Below are 17,325 nucleotides of genomic sequence, written 5' to 3' on the forward strand. Positions count from 1 at the left end.
CTCACTTGTGAGCCCAAGTGGTAACTTTCCTTGGCCAATGACAGAAGGGATTAAACAAGCATGTAGCCACCCAAAAACTGAGACAAGCAGGCTCCAGCTCCCCGAGGTACAGGTGGGCTCTGGGCAGCTGGCACGCCAGCCCACCCCACGTGCAGGGGACGTCACCTCCGTCTCCATCCTCCTGGTGGGAGGCAGAGGCCAGGAAGCAGACTGGGACTCTGAAGCATTGCCCCAGTGCCTGACTTCCTCCACAAACCCCAAAACATGGGCAAGATCAACAATCCTGATGTGACGCTGTTTCACAAGCAATAACTGGACAGCCTTCTTAGCCGAAATGCTCCACTCTGCAGCACTCTGCAGCAATCTCCAAGAAGGCCTTTCAACTTACCACTTTTTGCAGCTCGAGAGCGTGAAGAAAACAACTGTGCTCTACCATCACGCAGACAGCTAAAGGAAAATGCTTCTCAATTGTTCTTTGGCTACTGCGTGTCTCTATAGAGCATGGGAAGTGGTCTGGCTCCGTTGTAAGGAGGTAGCAATGGCAGTGGGAGCACAAGACAGGTATATGCAGAGGGTAAGCAGTCCATGACTAGCTGCTACTCCTGTCAGACACAGGGACAAGCAAAAGCTTCAGTGTCCTCAGAGCAAAACCAACACCAAGCTGTCTTTCTTCAAGTCACCTTCTCTTTGACAGCCTCAGCAAAAATCCCAGAAGCCAGAGGAACAACAGAGCTCAGGAGCTGTCTCTAACAGACCAATACACCATTAGGATGCGACATCCGTAAAACCAACCTGGACCCTAGACAGCTGGAGTTAAATTCATGTATTCAGCTGCAGTCTTTCTTTTTTTTTTTTTTATTTTTTTAAAAAAAAATTCACCCTGAGCTTTCCAGCAGCAAGTCATCCTAGACCGAGCAAAACTAAATAGGCTGCAACGTCGAAGCAATCACTTGGATTAGAGGATTATCCAAAGCTATCAGTTCAGGACAGGATGATACATCTCACTCGGAAATGCTCTGACATGCTGGCTGTCCAGAGGTGGTTGGATTCATCCAGGCTTCTTGCCAAAAACATTTACAATGTGTTTAACAAGACACTACAGCCCCAAACTGCTTTTATTCTGATGGACTATATCCAACGTGGTGCTGTTCAAGCAAATGCTTTTATTAAAGATTTGTTGGCTATGTTGCTGTAGTTCCTTTATTTCCGTGACACAGGCAGCCATGTGATAGAATAATGCAATAATTTAAATACTTACATATGCTGAATTTTAGTTTTGGAGCAGAGACAATATCAATTTATTTCTTGTTCATGTAAGCACCCAGCATTTATAATGGATGGTATCATAGAACTATACCCAAAAGCAAGTAATTAGCAATGTCTTATTATGACAATACTTTACACTGTATTTAAATAAGATGATTCTTATTTTCTGTGCAAGATTTAAAAAGAGATCAGAATTGCACTGGTCTCACAAAACCCAGTTGCTGTAGTACAAATCCCAAACTCTCATCTGGTCTATTACCATACAGTTAACACTCAAACCACCAACTCCTCCTTCCCCTCCTTCCACAGCCAGAGCTACCGCAGAAACTGCTGGAGAGGACATCCCCTACAGGGCTGCTCTGACTGTATCCTTTCTAAGCAAGTCCCCAAGTCTGATGGATGCCAATTCATCAATGACAATTCGGTGAACCTTAATCCCACCTCATCCAGTGCAGCTCAGCTTGGTGGCATGCAGAGCCCCTCTCATTCAGTATAAAGAAGGAAAGTGCAGAGACTCCAAGAAACCTGTTGTGGCTGATTATTTAAAAGTCAATACCCCCTTCTGTGCAGCATCACTCACGGAAGCTTTACACCAGTAAAACCCATCAAGATAAGCAAGCATTTGCTTTTTACTTTCATCCAGTTCTTGTATGTTCAGTTTGAGGTGTTGAAGATGCTGGGACTTCAGAGGTTCACATACACAGCAAAATGGAAGTGCAAGATCCCATGGCAGACACACCTGTAATAGCATTTACATAGCTAAGGCAGGTAACCACAACAGCAGCAGAAAGCAAGCAAGCAAGCAGAGACTTCATTACGAGCTAACATATGGTATATGACAGCCCAGTAACCTTGCATACATATGGTGTTGCTTGCCTACGCTATCAATTCCTCTGAGCATGTTACCTGTGCTACTTGGATTAAAGTTAGCACTGGTACACCAACCGTGCCACTACCATATCTTCATTTTGTTGTGCAAATTAACCAAGGCAATTTCTTCTCTGTGCTGTTTTTGTAGGAGTAGGGGTAAATCCTTGTACCAGTATAAAAGCAAAACTACATGCTAGCTTTACATTTCAATCAGCTTTCAATTCGTAAGGGTTGTTTCTGCAGACCAGCCAAGCATCACAGATCCAGTGTATTCAGCAAGCAATAATCTCAGAATGCTAGTTTTCATTTACCCTTTCTGTACTGAATTAAGCTAGGAAGTACCTTAGAGAGGAATGGTTACAACACACCATTAAAGGTTAGAGATAGGATTCAAAAATCTAAAGATTAACTTTCTTTTTCAGGAGCTGTAAATGACAGTGATGGTGTCAAAGAGGCACAAACACACATCAGGATTCCTGAGTCTCATTTGAACATTACGTTGCTTACTACAATAGCATAAAGGAAGTGAGAAAGCTGCACCTAATGCATTGCTTGGGAGATTGACTCCCAGATACAAAAAAATACCATCTGAAATGCAGAAAGAGAAGACTTTTGCTCACTGGCTGAGAACATTCATACCTTTGCCCTCCCTTCTGAACTGCAACCGCCATAGCTCTTCAGCAGTTTTCCAGGTTCCTTTCCCCCATAGCCATCTTTTTCTCACAGATAGTACTGCTTTTAAACACAACGCGCTGCATTCGTTGTTCTTTGTCTACCATTAAGGCTTTCAGTTTAGGGGTTTTTTTTCTGTGTGTATATTTACATAAACACATACACATTACAAACAACATTATCAGTTTTAAAGGATTCATCAGCAGAGAGGTTGGGAGAGGGATACCAATGAACAAGAAAGCCAGGTAAATAAAACAATTACTGATAAAAACTTCCTGCCATCCATGAGGTAGTTGGTACCTGCTGGACAAAACCATTGGGGAATAGTATTGGAGAATACTTCTTGTATCTCTCTACCTATAAGCCTCCACTTAGAATCTGAATGTACCAAGATGACCTCTGATTTCTGTGGGGTTCAGTCCGTAGATCAAACTGAGCTGTGCAGAGCTCACTGCACCGTCTAGCACAGTCTACTGCAAGACTGACTTTTAGAGGTGCTAAGCAATTGCAGAATACTTCTGCAGATGAATCCTTTCTGAGTTTACTTGAGCCAAAACTGCAAGCATGAATAAACCAGGACAAATCTTTTCTTAACTATAACCTGCCACAACGAGAGGAGGGACGCTGTCTGTTTCTTGGGTTTGGGGAACGTAAGAGAAATGTCAAGGCACCAGTAAAACTCCTTTCCAAGTGCTGAGAAAACTTGTTCTGCCTGGCAGGCTGAACTCCATATTTAAAACTGGGCACTAACTTTGGTACTAGACCACATCTGGTCTGTTCTCCACAAAGTAACAGACGGATATGATAGCTTTTCATATGACTACCACCTCTACTTAGTTATTTATATGTAACATTTTAAACATATGCAGCATTCATGTGCATACACACGAAGACTGTCAGTTCATCTGACAGTGACTTTACTGCATTCCATTTAACATTAATTTCATTCTTCACTCTACATATTTAAGGTACTTAAGTAAACAGATCCCTAAGATTTTAAGAAATGTTGCACTGCATCACAAGTGAAGTAACAGTCACACTTTCCTCCCTTTCCCTTCCCGAAGAGGAAAGGGTTCATATTATTCCTTTTTGGCTCTTTCCACTGTTGCTAAAAACACTTTGTAAACAGTAAATTGAGGGCTTCTGAATGTTGATGAATGGTGTCCATGCAAAAATAACAAGGAAATAGAAAAGAAATTATACAAGAATTAACCCTTCCCATTCTGACCCACCATTATAAGTCATTTAACCCATGTTTTTAGCTAGTCAAATCTATTTATTCTTGCCATCAACTTTTTTTTCACATCTGGTTTCAACTTTGCTAGCAGGAAAGAAACACCTTTGCTTTTTACAGTCAATTTCTTTCATGTTCTAGAGAGTAAGTTGTAATAAAATTAGGAATCACAGCACATGATATGTTGCCAAAACAAGATACTATCCTCCTTTCATTTTCTGTAATTAAACATTGGAAGACAGAAAGGCAGTCTCATCACAGTATCCTGCACCAACATCTGGAAGACTTGTATCTGAGTCACAGCCAGCTGAAGACAGCCTTGCAATGCAGAAACAAGATATCTGCACTTTTGGAGAGAGCAAAAATCTGGAACAGCTCCAGCCCAACTGGGTTGAGAGTTATTGTAGTCTGGTTAAGGAATTCTTTAATATCTAATAGTCTCGACTTTAAAAGGCCAGATAGATCTAGAGCATGTAAACACCTGGTACAAAGAACAAGAAAAAACAATAAACTGTAGTTCCTCCCTTTATCCATTCAAATTCCGTAGTAACAGTAACTCAAAGTGATGTTTAGACTGAAAATCTGAGTTTTATAGAAAGCTAGCACTCAAGGCAAACCAACCCGCCAAGCACCTACGATATCGACACAAGAATCACCAAACATAATGGTTTCAAGATCCCTCTGTACTATTATGCTAAATCAAAGCCCTCAAAGGGCATAAAAGGTTAGTTCCGTCTGCCTCAAGCCTTTGCACCTTCTCCCATTTTTGACAGGGTGAGACCAACTCGGCAAATATTGGACTGGTCCAGTAGGAAGGGGAAACACTAACTGCTAGGCATCTGGAGTCACCTTTTCAGTCATGTCCATCAACGGGCAGGACATATTACATGGGAAAGTCATCTCTTCAACTTCCTAGCCATTCTCAGAGGAAAACCATAAAACTTTTTGCTCTATCTTTTATTGGGTCCCATTAACCATCTGCAGGCGGGCACTTTTAGAGGCAACAGCCAGCTAGCAAGTCACAAAATAAAAGTTCCAAATATCTGGCATTAAACATGCACCAATTACACTGAGTGGGAACAATCATCACCTTTTGTTTTGGGGACAAACTGGCTCCATGGTGGAGGTTAAAACAAAACAACAAAAACACCCAAAGTAGTAGCAATTTGTTAAATTTTGTCTAACAGGAAAGTCATGGAGTCATAGCACATTTCTAAAAGGAGACAGGTAAATGTGTTGTTTGGTGTACTGGGAAACAACTGAAAAAAAACCCCCACAAAAATCTTACAGACAGAAAATGGAAAGTGCTTCTCCTACCTAGAAGTTCTTGAGATGGAAAACAGAAAACACAAGAGGAGGCAAAACTGGCTTTATACCCTTCCACCAAATCATCACAAATAGCCTTGGTCACTGCTTACCATTAGTTCAGGGGAGGCTACTAATTGCCCACTTCAGGAAGTTTCAATTCCCCTCATCCACAAGCCTTGCATCTGCAAATCTCCCTATTTAAAGAAGTGGTAATAGACATTTGAGGGTTACTAGATCACAATCTAGGAAGAGATAATAAGTAAGGTGAAGCACGTAGGTCTGTTATTTTAGTGCTTTTAACATTTCCTTCTAGTTAAGTATCAGGAAGAAAAATCCTGCATTCTGTTTTGACCACAGAAATACTTTGGTTTTCCTTTACTACTTTTTTCCTCCCTCATAATGGCAGAAAAACTGATCTCACTTTCCAAAAATCTAGGAGGATATAAGAGATTGACCACGTAGTTCTCTCCAAATGACAATTAAGTCCATTACCCAAACCGGACAGTCCTCTGTAAGCAAAATTCCTATTAATGCTGTAATTCATTCACTATGAAAATCACAATGAGAAATCACACTGCTAACTTGTTACTTGTTGGATGACAAGGTGCTGATGTGTCCCCCACAGCACACAACCTCTGGACAAAAACCAGGCACATTGCACATTCATACACGTTCACAGACAGAGGTACAAGTGTGTTACGGCACAGCCAGGCTGCCAGAATATTCCCAGCCATCATCCAGGTCCATGCCCGCTCCAACGTGCAGCAGATGATGCAGACTGTCCTCAGATTATAGATAATGCAGACGATACCTCTGCTTTTATTCCAGGCCTTGTGCTTACCAGCCAAATGAGAGAATAAGGCTTTAAACCTGCATTTCGTCTGCTGAACAAAAGAAAGTGTATGAACAGAGGCCTCCCATGGTGGCTCAGTATAAAGATGAAGTTGTAGCCCATGGTCAAGATACTCTGTAGTTGCTGCTATCTACTAACTAACTACTGAGCATTAGTTTAGGAGGCAGCTACAGGGTTTTTATCTGGTAGATTAGAATTTCTCCTCTATTCCCTAGCTTACCACAGATCATCAAACAGCTGTTTTCAGTATTCCGAAAAGCATAAGGAACCATGATAGTAGAAACTACTGACAGCAACAGCAACTCCTTCTCAAGTCAAACCACTGTCTGTGGAGTCCAACAGTGCTTGGGTAGTATTTTGGAAAGGGGATGCCATAATAAAGCATTCCACTTTGCCAGAGATCAGCCCCATCTTCCAGGATGATGTCTTTCTTGCAAAGAATAAAGCAAGAACTACAGAAGTGCAATAACTTGTTTTCTCTGTTTAAAAGATTATTTTGCACATACAACCAAAGACACCTGGCAAACAACATGTTTAAGTTCAGTTTGCTGGAGACATTTCTACTTTGTTGCTGTTATGATAGGATTTTGTAACATCCAAATTGTGATATTTAAAATGGGTGTGTTAAGAATGAGAGATGGAATTTTCTTTAATCAGATAATCTCAAAGATATCTGATACTTACTGAAATTTTTCAAAATATTTTGATCTTGAAGACTATTTTTATGAACCATAAGGACAAATATTCTCTGCAGAGATCACTTAGCTCTATGCAGGGAGGGGACAAATGACCCCAAAAAGGAGGGCAATATCACAGAAACCACGTCAAGTTTCCCCCTGCTAGAATTTTGACTCAGGCTTCCGCGAAGGAAAAGGATTCACGTAACATCATCTGTGCAGTTCCCCTTATTGCCCAAAGTGGTACGGCTTTGCACAAAATTCAGTGCACCAAGAGCCAGCACAGGCAGGCATTCGTGAAGAAATCAGAATTGACTGTCACTAGCAAGATGCTCTATTTTCTGTCTACAGCCAGGCACTGTGAATTGCAAGCAGCATGGATCAGAGAAGAGACAAATTCATTTACATTGGGGAAATACCGATACGACTACTGAAAAGTCACACCTCCAGTATTATAATGAAACAACTCATTTCTCTGACTTTTGAAGTAGGAGTCCTGTGGAAGATTTTGAGGAGACAGAAGCAAAGGTTTGAAAATAGAATTTCTCTCATGGGAGAGAAAGAAAAGCGTATATGCATGACTAATTGAAGATTATTGTCCTCTTCAGAAGCAGCACTAAGTTCTTACAGCCCTGGCTTTTTTGTTGCTGTTGCATGTGGAATATGGACTCGGTAAAGCAGAATATGCCAAACTGACAGTATTTTGGCCTGTTGTGCTGTTTTCCTGGGTAAATTCTGCTGTTTCCCTACTTACAGGGTCAAATATCCTTCCATGATTTAGACTATAAACTTGAAACAGATGTTCTTTCTGGATTACCTCTATGAAGCCACTAGCAGAATAATCACTAGCAGGACACACAAATATAGCCATAGAACAGATTAAACCCTGACTCATCAGAAATTTTAAAAGAAACACATTTAAGTCAAAAGTAAGCTTGAGAAGTCAAATCTACATCATAATGCTAAGTCACATACCCATATATTTACCTTCAGTGGCTGATAAATTTAATGTGTGGACCTGATCCAAATACAGCTTTAGCTTGCTGTCAACAGCTCTTACATTGAACTGTAATGACTCTGTATGTTGAACAGATGTTTAAGTAGTGATCATCTATGTGCAGCGATGTTCTGCCACTACCTGCAACTCAATAATTGCTGTTCTCTTAGTGAGTAATGCCAAAACATAGCATGATGAAACTCCCTTGTACCTGAGATAGCCAGCACTAATTCCAACCTGTAACAGAAGCAGCAGTAAAATCAAACAAGCTGGAACCTTTAGTCATTCCTGTGGGTTGGTTTTTTTTAACCAGAATGCCTTCAGGTTGTTAGGAGAGCTACCTCATTTCTTCAGACTACTCGGCAGTGAGGTAGCACATTAATTACAGTAACTTTAACCCCAAAAGAGTACTTTAAAAAGAATAATTAGACATACCTCTGTGCAGGTATACTATCGCATGGTATAGTATGGCAGATGTCTAAAAGCAGAACTACAGCCAGCAGGTCACAGTATAAAGGATATTTTAATGAGAAAGAGATGAGTGAAATGCCATTATTCAAATGGGAATTTTGACAGAAAAAAAAAAAAAAAAAAAACAAACAAAATACCAGGACTACCAGGCTTGCTTTTCCAAAGGCTTCCATGGTTAGTAGGAAGTCACTGGGATCTTGTACTTCTCATAAGAAAGGTGGCATCTGGTTCTGCCTGCCCTCCTTGCTTATGCATAGATTCAAACTGACACAGAGGGAACAGACTGACCTTACCATCATGTTACTCCATCATTCCAGCTCTTCTCAGAAGACCCAATTTAAGTATATGTAAAGTTATGAGACAGGTGTTGAAGTGAAAATGAACAGAAACAAGGAAAACAATGACTTGGGGAGAGTGAAATACAAGAAAGCAGAGACTGGAGTGCCTGCCAAGCCTCCTCTGAAAGTCCCTAGAGCTCTCAGACCCCCCATGGCAGGGACACCACAGCACCGCTTCCCCCTTTCCTTGCCACCTGTAGGGCTCAGGCACCCAACTGGAGCTTGGATCCTTTTCAGATCCATTAGCTACATACACCATCTTTTTCTCAGAGATAAATTCTTGGATAATAGATATGGTTCCCAACTGGTCTTTTCAGACCTGATGAGTGCTCCCAAACCCCAAACAATTATTTTCACACAACCTCTCAAGAGCCTTGCCTAGCCCCTGCTCTCCAACACCGTCACCTCATCCACTACAGACAGTGGGTCAGCAACAAAAAAGAAGCAGGACCGAGACAGGTTTCGTCAGGCACAATCCAGCTCAAGTTCACCAGCCTCAAGCACTAATTGCTCCAGAGATTTCAGTCCGGTTTCTACTTTTACATTTTTCAGTAAATAACTTCAAAGTAGCATCACCACAGATTTGCATTTTGCTCCCAGATTTAAAGGTTTAGTTTTTAAAAATTTAGAACACAGCACAGCAAATCAAGCACCTTTTCACCTTGTCTATGTAACTGACATAAGTACGTAGCTGATTTATTCAAAATGCAAAGAAGGCAGACAATAGACACGTGTATATACCCAGCCACCCTGCTGGCACATCTTTCTGTGGCTTCAATGTAAATTATATTCCTCAAATACCAACAGGAGTTGCATGAATGTAGCAATGGCAGGATCCTTGTAGCAATGTATCTAAAGTCCCAATTCAAAAACAGCCTTAACTTTCAGGCCAGTTGAAAGCCTGGTGCCCACACTTATTCACCAATTTAAAAACAAAACAGTAGGCTTAAAGTGCAATCCTTCACTAGAATGGGAACTGGCACATCTAAAATAACTTGCCCCATTATTGCTGTTGCAATGTCGGTGCAATTCTATTTTCAGTTCCTTTTCTACAGAAAAATGTGTCAGTGTCTTTAAAAACACACACCAATACAAACAGAGCAGGTTTGTTCACATTATCCCAGTAATTGCACACAACAGAAAGAAACAAACATCAGTAAGGGAAAAAAAGTGCCAACTTCACCGTTATTCTAAACCAAAAGAAAGTTGGGCGCTTTTTCCCCCACTGTAGAAACTGTCAGCACTGCATTAAATTTAGGTACATTATTCTTGCAATTAAGTGGCTTGATCAAAGACTAAACCTTTCAGACATCACAACAGTATTATATAAGAATTTATTAGGCCCTTACATATTGAAATCTGCAATATCCTGTATTTAAATGCTCAATCATCCTCTTAGTAACTTAAAACAAGGGCACTGTAAAAATTAGCATATTAGGACTTGCTTTAAAAATTTATGCAATTTGCTAGAGGAAGGGGTAGAAATTATCTGTCCTAACACTGATGTTGATACCTGAGCTAGTCTATCTAAATTTCTTTCATTGTCAATGGGGAAAAAAGGCAATTCTAGGTTGCAATTCATCTAATCCTAAAACACAAGTCTAAAACAGGTACTTCTACTATAAAAGTAATCTAGATGAGTAAGTTTAGATGTAGAAATGTACACTGCAGACTTACAAAGATGAACAGTAGCCATACTATACACGTTAACTTTAACGGAAGCAAAAAGAAATCTCTGGGCTATGAAACTGGACTTTAATTTAGTTGTAAGAAATGAAATTTTCAAAAATGACCCACAGTTCCTGGTGCTCCACTTTTTGGTTTACCACTTAAAGACACTGTAAAATGGTATCATATTCCAGAAGCTGGTATTTTGCAATAAACTAAGCCCACTTCAAGTGCCTGAAATAGAGCTGGGGGGGCGGGGGAGGAAAAAAAAAAAAAAAAAGGTACCACCAATCAGGAGACACTTCTGAAAAAAAATTACTAGTATATCTACTGCCAGATACATGTGGAAGAGTTTTAGGGTAACAATGATCCCATGTGATGGGTGTAGCCAAGCGCACCCGTTTTCCTGCTTCCACAAGCAGGTGCTGCAAACCTCAGATCTTCCTGTCCTCTTCCTCACCTAAGCAGTTTTGCATCTCTGAAACACCCAGTAACAGCACTTGCAGAGGAAGGGACGAAAAAACCCTTGCGAACAACACCAAAAATTATTTCAGTTGAGCTTAAAAACATCACTTCAGCATACATCAACATGGAGAGGTGACAATCTATGTTCTTCTGCCCATGCTCCAACCTAGCAAAATAAGGGGCACAGATCTCAGGGTGCCACTGTACCCTTTCCCACACTGCAGAGCCACAGAATTTGCTAAAAGAAGTGCAGAAAATATTCTCAGCTACCGTTCAACATGGAACTCCCTCCCAGGCAGAAGAGGATACACAAAGATTTTGGGAAGCCACCAGTAAGGGCCAAGGAAAATCTGCAGTGAATCTGCCGAGATTGTTGGGGTTCTTTTAGAGTTAATTTTCAGTCAGCTCAACCTGTACAGATGCACAACTGAGAGTGTTTTCACAAGAGAAGAAGGAGGAGCATGGCACAAGGAATATGTGGAGAACCACCTTTTTTAGTAGTAAACTTTAGTCAGAGCCATTTATTTGACTGGGAAAATCAGTTTATATTTTGGCAATTATCTTTGCAAATGTAACAGTTAGGAACTCAGTCTCTTTGTTTCCATAAACAATGAAAACTTTATATTCTGCAGTTGCTTGCAGAGTCCCCCATTTCCACCACAGCCCTTGATTCTGCTGGCAAGCAAATTTTCTAGATAGCTTTTTTCTTCATTTTTTAGCCTGTCCAAAGAGCTGTGTATGGGGTTTTTTTTTTTTCAATTCAAGCACAATTATCTCTGTTTCATTCTTTTGCTCTAACAGTGACAGTGTAGAATTAGCAAGCCTCCGTAACTGCCAATTTCAGGTACTCGCTTTCACAATCATGAGATTTCACAGTCATAAAATACTGCTCTTCTCTATTGTTCTACAGTTTAAAAGTAAAATTATTGCTCTGTGTTGTTTAACATAAGGTATGTTTATCTAACCTTCATTCATGTGGGCTACAGACTTATTTTTAATCCCTTCTAAATTGTGGCAGGAAGAAAACCCACCAATAAAACGTGTGCAGTGACAGTATCCTGTTGTGGCTGTTTTTTCCTTCCTTATTTCTGTTCAGAATTTGCAGCATTCTTACTGCACGCTCATTTATTTTGGATCTTGAACCATGCAAGAAAACAAGAATGCAGCCCCAGCTGTTTAGTTATGCCTGTGCTACAAGCACCTTACATCTACAGCAAATATCTCTGGAAGCTGAACTTTGGAGCATGTCTAATTTTAGGCACTCAACTTCAGACACTATTGAAAACAAGTAACTTGGAGATGACAAGCAGTCAGGACTTGACGCAAGTCAAACATCTCAACTCTCACTAAACTAAAATATCTGGAAATCATTAGTACCTTTCCAAAAAATCATGCTCTGAATGAATTCCAGGGGTTACCCCCTCCAAAAAAAAAAAAAAAAAAAAAAAAAAAAGATTTCCTAGATTTCAAACTTAGCAACCAAATCAAAACAAAAACTAACAGGAAAACACACAGCATGAGCAAGTGTCAGTTGGTGAATAAGCATAAAGAAATGTAAAGTAAACAATAAAAAAAAGAAGAGATACTGGGATTTTGCTATAAATTAATTTCTCTTGCACTATACTATATTTGAGAAAAAAAAATTTCATTTTCTTGCCTCATTAAAAGCATGCTGCCCTCTTTGTATAACCCCCACTAGAGTTCCATACTTCTACTTGCATACAGTACAGCAGAACTTTAGGTCATAACACTGATATTTTCCACAGATAACTGCCATATCAGGAGGAAAAAAACCCCACCCACATTTGTATTACTTAGCCATAGTATTGTATTTTTCCCCAGGCATATTCTTGCCATGCTTATGAGTCAGCAATAGCAGAAACTTAACTTGCTTTCCTTTACAAAGGACAGCAATGATTAGGCAACAGGAATAAGTCTCTTTTTTTTCCCCTTTAACAGTTTGGAAAAAAAGAAAAGAATGCTCTTACATTCTAGAACGATTACAGTGAGGCTCCTACCATGCAGTGACAGGCAACTTGCTGTCCAAGAAACAAAGTACAGCAAAAAAATTCCAGAAACTCCAAGCGAGCTCTTCTCAAAATACCCCATGAACTTGAACACAGCCAGGGAAAAGGAATTCAACAATCCTTTAAGTTGCATAAATAATTATAACTTCCCTTTCAAACAAGCCCTTTACACATAAAGCCTATAAAAACATGCTTTAAAAGAACTAGGACATCGCATGATCTGCACAGCTGACTTGCAAAATTTGTTTCCATCTCTCTATCGCAAGGTTTTATACCACTAACATCTGGCTATCTCAGATGGACTCGGAGAAAGCATTTCAGGTTTGATTTTTAGCAAACTTATGATATCTCAAAATGCACATGGAGTTTTCCCACTGTTACTATAGAACTAAAGTGCAGAGTGCGGTAGCATTTCAGCTTCCCTGATGCTGGAAGGCACCCGAGCGGTGAGCAGCACGTACTTTATACGGGACGAGGGAAAGGAGGCTGGGAAAGGGATGACCAGGGACCTGGGTCCCCCTGACTGCTCAAAGCTTCTCCAGGGCACAAGCCAGTAGTTCCACCTGCCAGCACATAAATGAGGCCATCGTCTCACAGGCAGAAATAGTCCAGGGAATTGCAAAGACCCGATCCTAGACACGGGAAACTGAGGCACACCTGCTGTTTAGGGTCTTCTAAACTGGTCTGGTATGTTGCCCTTATTAGTGACTATGCTCAAAAACTGAAGTGTCAGAGAAAAAGGAAAAAGAGGAGGCACATATGGAATCAGTTTTCTCCTTATAATTATTTAATCCCTGACTCAGCTCTATCCAGGCCAAAAAAACAGGAAGCCTGACCAAGATAGTTAGGCAACTGAGGTAATGGAGCACGTAAAATGTGTGATTGATAAACAGTCAGATAACAGACTACTGATCAGGACGTCAGAACCCTATCAAAGGATGAAGGCAGACTACACCAGGCACCTGCTGGTGTAGTCTCTTCAAAGAGAATATGCAGATGACAAAACCCCCAAATACAGCGTTAAAGATATGCAGCATGAACTGAACAGAGAGGAAATGCTCAGCATATGGACAAAAAAAAAAAAAAAAACAACCCAAGAGTTAAAAATCAGAAGAGACAAGTAAGAGGATAACCAAGAGGGAAATGCATTGCAAAGCATGTAAGGGGCCAGTTACTTTCTACATCAACTAACAGGACAGCTGTAGCTTGGGTTCCCTGAAAGCAGGATATTGGAGAAGTGACTTCTCCTGGGCGTTGGTTGACCTTCCCTACAGAGATCTGCTGCTTCCTCCGATATCACCATGTGAAGGAACTTAAGTAATAAATCCAGCATTGAGGCAACCCCTGGGACGGGATGACGACTCCAGCAGACCCACTCACCCGTAACGGGAGCCACCGCGCTGAGGACTGCCAGCAACGGCATGGGATCCCAAAAGCATCAGCAACACCAGAGGCAGAGCTGCCAGAAACCAGTGCCCGCTGAGGGAAAGGAGCCAGCAAAAGAATACTTACTTCCAAAAGGTTTCCCTTTTAAGCTACTAAGTATCTTACTCTAGGTACACATGTTTTTCATGAGAACATCCAAGTCCACGCTGGCTCTGGCCAAGTTTTTGGGCTCAGCAGCCTCCTGTTGAAATGGGTTTCATAGTCCAGTTCCGGACTGCATGAAAAAGACCTTCATTTTAATCACTGTTGAATCTGCAGCCTTCCAATGTTGTCACATTTTTCTCTTCACATGGAGAAAAACTGGGAGACGGAAGGGAAGATCCATTTCATTTATGCTGCTCACGTATACTTTCACCATGATCCCTTTGAACGGCCACATTCCTAAAGCAAACAACCCAGTTCCTTCACTTTGCTTTTGCATGTTTAAAAAAAGAAGTCTACCCTGTAATTTTTTTCTCTTTTACCTTGTTCATATTTTCATTCTGGTTTCATGGCAAAGAACAGCTACAGTAATCTTTTGATTGACAAGAGCAACTACAATGGGACAGAAACATAATTACGTTACCCATTTCCCTCAGCTGTGGGCCATTCTTTGTTCTAACCCTCACTTTATTTACTGGTTAGTATCAGCAGAACATCTTCCAAACTTTCTTTTTCCAAACTGCTGAGCGCATTTTCCTCCCTGCAATGTTACATTTGCAATTGGGAACTAGCACCCTAGCACAGAAGTAGCAATAAAGGTAACACAAAATTAAAGTTACATTCTCTAAATAAAAACCAAACAAATGTTTTCTGTCTCAAGAGTCTACCATATTTCACAATGTACCACAGCAATATGCCTACACTTTCAACATACTTGTACAAAATAGGCAAAATCCACCCATACACTGAGTGCAGTGTTATCATCGCTGTGGCAACCACAGACCACAATTTTTTGCCTCAAGAGAATTAGCATGAACACAAACATAAACGCAAAGGCATAAACAGCTGTGGGTGAGAACCGTGCCTACAACTCACCGTGAATGTGTAACACTGCCATCAAAAACTGGATTTAATTCAAAAAGTAAGTCCTTTAACTTCCCAGTCACTGTCTCCAAACCATTCGTCTACGCTTGTTTTTCACCTTCAATACAGCATAGTTGGCAAAAACATCCTGAGAAACCCTGCCATATAAGAAGTATAAATGTAAGGTAACTTAAACTCCGCTTGTGAGTGAACAAATTCTAAAACTCTCTCTCAGACAGATGAATGATTGCTCTACCAGCTGGAATTTGCTGGTATAAATACTCAGTGCAAACTGTAGGAGTCAATGATTTGAACCTGCCCTCTGTGTGTGCACATGTGAGATAAACAAAGTCAATACTGTACTACTCTTTAACACTCCCTTGCACTGATAACAGGAAAAAACCTACTTTCACCAGTTTATAATGTCATTTAAGCTAGGTGTAAGAGTTAATAATTAAATCTTTGACTCAGTGGTCCTTTTAAAAAAAAATAAAAAATGAAATAAAACTGACACATGAGCATGAAAAAAGCCATGGCAGTTATTTGAGAAATGTTGGGAGTGGGGGATCCTCAGATGTTTCTTTATTTGCCTTGTCATTTTGTCTTCCCCATTCCTGCCCTACCTGCATACCAGTGCCAATCTGCACTTGAACAAGAAACGACAAACGAAGAAATTGCTCAACTCCAATTAGAGCTTTTGTCACAAGACCAGGGCCTGTAGTAGAAGCAAACGCTCACCCTGTGCATAACAGCCAGCAGCTGAAGTTTCTTTCTTGGCCTGAAATTGTTATTTAGATTTTTAGTATTCTGCACACAATCCAGAAGACTGATCTAAAGGAGTATTTTCTTGCCTCCTTTTTCCCTCCCAGACATGCCCAGCCTGATGCACTCACTGAACTTGAAAACCGCAGAATATAATCTGACACTGATCAATAACTTTTAAAGTTTCTATTCCACAGGATTGCCACTTTTTTGTCTGGGACTTACACACACACAGGTCTACCCGCCCTTTGCAGGTCTGTTCTTGTAGGTAGCTGACATGCTTTCAGACAGCATCCCACCCACTACGCTGCCATGTGTCACATGAGGGGACAGGCAAAATTCCCATTATCCAGCCACCCAATCACCCAGGAACACCAGGTAAATGCTCAGAGTCCTCAAATCCCACCTGGACAAAGCATCCAGAAAGAGAGAAAACAAGAATGAAGAATTGTTCTAATATTTAGTATTTGTTTTGTCTAAGACCAGATAGCATGGCAACAGTCATGCTATAGACTGACTTTCTTAATAGTCTTCAGAGTAATTACTACCATTTCCTGTTCAAAAAAAAAAAAAAAAAAAAAAAAAAAAAAAAAAAAAAATCCAAGCTGGTAAAGCTGTCTAGTTCATATTTTGAATTTTGATTTTAAAACTATTTTCATTCAGGTATTTTAGAAAAAACTGAGAGGAATGATTGAGAATAAAGTCTTTGGGAATTTGAGTTTCCATTAATTTGATTCAAAAATATGTTTACAAGGTTTTTTTCTCACATTATTGAGGTTTTTTGTTTGAGTTTTGGTGTTTGGTTTTTTTCAGACCTGAAATTTTCTTATCATGAGGGAAGCCCAAAACACAGTAGAAAAATTATTTCCCACCCAACTCCATTAAGGATGCAACATACTGTAAGTAGCCCCCCAAAAAAGTTCTAAAAAAACCATTAATACCAGTAACTACTGCTTGTGCTTTTGTTTTGGCTTTGGTGCTCACCTACAATTTTGCAAACACTGTTTAAAATGCCTTAAGCCAGGGAGAAAAGGACTGGCGAAAGCGAACATTTCCAACCAAGATTGTAAGAAGGGAGAACGCTCAAATCTCACCTTGCTCTGGCAACCCGAAAGGTTTCCCCTTGGCCATTTTTCTCCCCGTTGGCAGAGGCAGGACAGGCTGACCCAGCTGGGCCCCATGCAGAACGGGCTGGATTCCACATTGTCAGAAGTGACCAAACAAGCCTGACCAGCACTACGCTCTGAAGAAACCACCAAACGAAGG

At 40.5% G+C, this 17,325-nt stretch overlaps 1 protein-coding gene across 4 annotated transcripts in view; it reads right to left on the reverse strand.

Moving 5' to 3' along the window:
- The window catches only part of MBOAT1 (membrane bound O-acyltransferase domain containing 1), a 58,625-nt gene that overhangs the window by 34,782 nt on the left and 6,518 nt on the right, over positions 1 to 17,325 (reverse strand). The window lies entirely within an intron of this gene.

This window comes from Accipiter gentilis, chromosome 20, assembly GCF_929443795.1.
Source record: "Accipiter gentilis chromosome 20, bAccGen1.1, whole genome shotgun sequence".
Taxonomy (NCBI): Eukaryota; Metazoa; Chordata; class Aves; order Accipitriformes; family Accipitridae; genus Astur; species Astur gentilis.